This window comes from Nycticebus coucang, chromosome 8 (assembly GCF_027406575.1).
Source record: "Nycticebus coucang isolate mNycCou1 chromosome 8, mNycCou1.pri, whole genome shotgun sequence".
NCBI lineage: Eukaryota > Metazoa > Chordata > Mammalia > Primates > Lorisidae > Nycticebus > Nycticebus coucang.
In genome coordinates this window covers 23,811,259-23,814,941 of record NC_069787.1, presented here as the reverse complement: position 1 = coordinate 23,814,941, position 3,683 = coordinate 23,811,259, and the positions used below count along the sequence as shown (strand labels likewise).

At 40.3% G+C, this 3,683-nt stretch overlaps 1 pseudogene; it reads left to right on the top strand.

The window, feature by feature from the left end:
* The first annotated feature begins 562 nt into the window (after nt 1-562).
* Nucleotides 563-1,287, top strand: LOC128591298 (threonylcarbamoyl-AMP synthase-like; annotated as a pseudogene).
* Nucleotides 1,288-3,683: the final 2,396 nt, after the last annotated feature.

Here is a 3,683-nt window from a genome sequence, read left to right as displayed (position 1 = left end):
ACAAAACAAAACAAAACATTTACAGACACAAAAGGACAAATACTGTATGATTTTACTTACTTGAGGTATTGAGAGTAGTCAAAGTCATGAAGACAGATATTAGAATAGCAGTTGCCAGAGGCTGGGGTTGGGGTGGGGCAGGAAATAGGGAGTTCATGCTCCATTTGTACGAAGTTTTAGTTTGGGAAAATGAAAAATTTCTGGAGATGGATGGGAGCAATGGTTGTAAAAAAAATGCGAATGTAATTAATGCCACAGAACTGTACTCTCTTAAAAATGGCTAAGATGCTACATTCTGTGTTGTGTATGATTTGCCACAATTAAACAAAAACAAAAAAATCTTTCAAAGTATTCTGAAACACTGCTGCTCCCCCTTTCCTTTTCGGCTGTCACGTATCTCTACCGTATTATTCTGGGATGCTGATTTAATTGGTCGGGTTGTAAAATAATTAATATTCCAGATGTTCAAGTTGAAGTTTGGTGGGATCCCTCAGCGAAAAACAGGAATTAGACTATAGATTTTGAATATCTTAATACTTGCTTAAAAATTGAGCAAAATGAGATGTCTCCTGTGAGTCGGTGCCGGCACGGGGCTGAGCGAGGAGCCCACTGGCTCCCGGAGCGGCGGGGCCTGGCCTCCTCGGCCAGTCGCTCGGCCGCACTGCGCCATGTGTTCCGCCTCTAGGGCCGCAGCGAGGCGAAGCCGCTGGCCGTATGCCTGGGCCGGTGGCCGACGTCTACGGGTACTGCCAGGTAAGGCTTGTTGCCAGGCCCAGGGACTCTGGGAATGGAACGCTCAGAGGCGCTCAACAAGGACCCGAACCCCTTTTCTCCTTTCTAGGCATCTGGATTCCTGACCACGCTTTTATGCAGGATTTGTCCCAGATGTTTGGGGAACTTCTTGCTCTCACTAGTGCCAACCTCAGCTCCCAGGCCAGTTCTCTGAATGTTGAGGAGTTCCAACACCTCTGGCCTCATTTGTCCTTGGTCATGGATGGAGGACCAATTGGGGATAGCCAGAGCCGTGAGTGTTGCTTTGGCTCAACTATGGTTGATTTAGCTGTGCCTGGAAAGTTTGGCATCATTCGTCCTGGCTGTGCCCTAGAAACAACTACAGCCATCCTCCAACAGAAGTACAGGCTGCTTCTGTCACATGGATCCTGCTTGAGAAACTCAGGAGGGAAGGCCCAAGGACTGGTGCTCCATACTCTGTGTCCGTACAGTAGTGGTTGGCATGGCCTCATTTGCAGAGGCCACTGGAGCTACATCACTAGCCTGACCCCTTAGGCAACATAGAACAAGCTCCAGAAAGTGCTGGTTTAGCCTCGTACCTGGGGGAAAGGTTGTATATTATTTATAGTTTAATATGTCAGCCAAAAGCTGAATAAAGAGGTTAAGAACACTCTTAGGTTAAGGCCACCTATTCTAATTGAACAGTAATGTAAGTAAGAGATTTGGAATCTTGTGCCAGCCTCCTCACTGGTAGCATTCAAGGTTCAAACCAGGTAGAACTGCCAGTGTTGTTTCAAACTCTCAGGTAACCAAGGGCATGGATTGGGGTCCCAAAGTTGGAACCAGGTTAGGATAAAGAGTATGGAGCCATAGGCCAAGCACTGTTTCCTCTGAACTAGCAGAGCTAGTAGAGCCCTGTGTTGTGATTGCCTGGCCAGGAGCATGGTCATTTGGTCTAACAGTGGGAATTCTGCTCAGATGGCAGGGAGTAGCAGTGTGGGGGGAATCCAGATGAAGAGAGTATTAGAAAAGAAATCTCTATTATCCTTTTCAGCCAGTGACTTTCTTCTTATTTATTCAGAAAACAGGTTATAATTATACCTCATAAACCTATAAAACCTTTATTTAAATCCAGGGTTGGCAGCTTTTTGTCTTTATTCGTATGTGTACCAAGTGTTAGACGTAATTATTGTTGGGCATTTGAACTTCATTTTTCTTTAATATAAAAAATGCTGCTATTAAAGATATTCGTAAATGGTTAAAAAAATTGAGAAAAATCTTGACACAAAGGAGTCACATTTCCAGAGTAGCACTGACCTATAGAAATACAATGTCAGGCACATATGCAATTTTAAACTTTGTAGCAGCACATTTTAAAAAGTAGAAAGAAATAGGTGAAATTAATTTTACTAATTCATTTCATTTAATCATACATATACCAATATTGTCATGTCAGTATACAAATAATATAAAAATCATTAATTAGATATTTTATATATTTTTTTCATACTAAGTCTTTGAAATTTGAGGTGTATTTTACAGTTAAAAGCACATCTCATTGGGCAGAAGGGAAGCTCATTGGTGGGGCCATGAGCTGAGTGCTGGGGACTAGGGTATATATCTCAATTTGTATAGTATATTTGCATGGAAATTCTTGATTTGTATTTAGATTTCATAAAATTTATAGTTGTACTTGGGCTTCTTCGATGACTTAGCAATTATGAATTGGGCTGCAATAACCATTCTGGTGCAAATATCTTTGTTATAAAGTGATTTTTGGTCTTCTGGATATATACCTAGTAGAGGAATTGCAGGATCGAATATCAGGTCTATTTTTAGATCCCTAAGTGTTCTCCACACTTCTTTCCACAAGGAATATATTAGTTTGCATTTCCACCAGCAGTGCAGAAGTGTTTCTTTTCTCCACATCCATGCCAACATCTGTAGTTTTGGGATGCGGGCTAATCTTACTCAAGTTAGATGATATCTCAAAGTGGTTTTGATTTGCATTTCTCTGATGATTAAGGATGATGAGCATTTTTTCATGTGTCTGTAGGCCATGTGCCTGTCTTCTTCAGAGAAGTTTCTCTTTAAGTCCCTTGCCCGCACTGAGATGGGATCACTTGTTCTTTTCTTGCTAATACGTTTGAGTTCTCTGTGGATTCTGGTAATTAAACCTTTGTCAGGACATAATCTGCATTTATCTTCTCCCATTCTGAGGGCTGTCTGCTTGCTTTACTTACTGTGTTCTTGGCTGCGCAGAAGCTTTTTAATTTGATCAGATCTCAGTAATGTATTTTTGCTGTTGCTTCAATTGCCTGGGGGGTCCTCCTCATAAAATATTCTCCCAGGCCGATTTCTTTAAGTGTTTTCCCTGCACTTTCTTCTAGTAGTTTTACAGCACACCATGGAATATTATGCAGCCTTAAAAAAAGATGGAGACTTTACCTCTTTTATGTTTACATGGATGGAGCTGGAACATATTCTTCTTAGCAAAGTATCTCAAAAATGGAAGAAAAAGTATCCAATGTACTCAGCTCTACTATGAAACCAATATATAAGCACCCACACTTCCATATGAAAGCTATAACCCAACTACAGCCCAAGAGGAAGGGGAGGGAAGGGGAAGGATGGGTGGAAAAAAATTTATAGTTGTAAAATAGATTCTCATACCCAAGTTGTTCCAAATATGTCTAAAAGTTATCAATAACTACCTTGAATATTTGAAGCCATATTGATAAAACTGCTTAATTTCTCTTAGCAAAATTGATTTGACTTTGAAGCAAAAGCATACTAATTTCATATCTGTGTGTCAAAATTAAGTAAATTCACCACTCTTGTGTTGATTCAGGATTCTTATCAAATTCCAACATGTATAAGATATATTGAAAAGCAACTCTGAATTGTTCTAAAGTATCCCTCAACTTTTTTCTTGTTTTTTACATCAATTT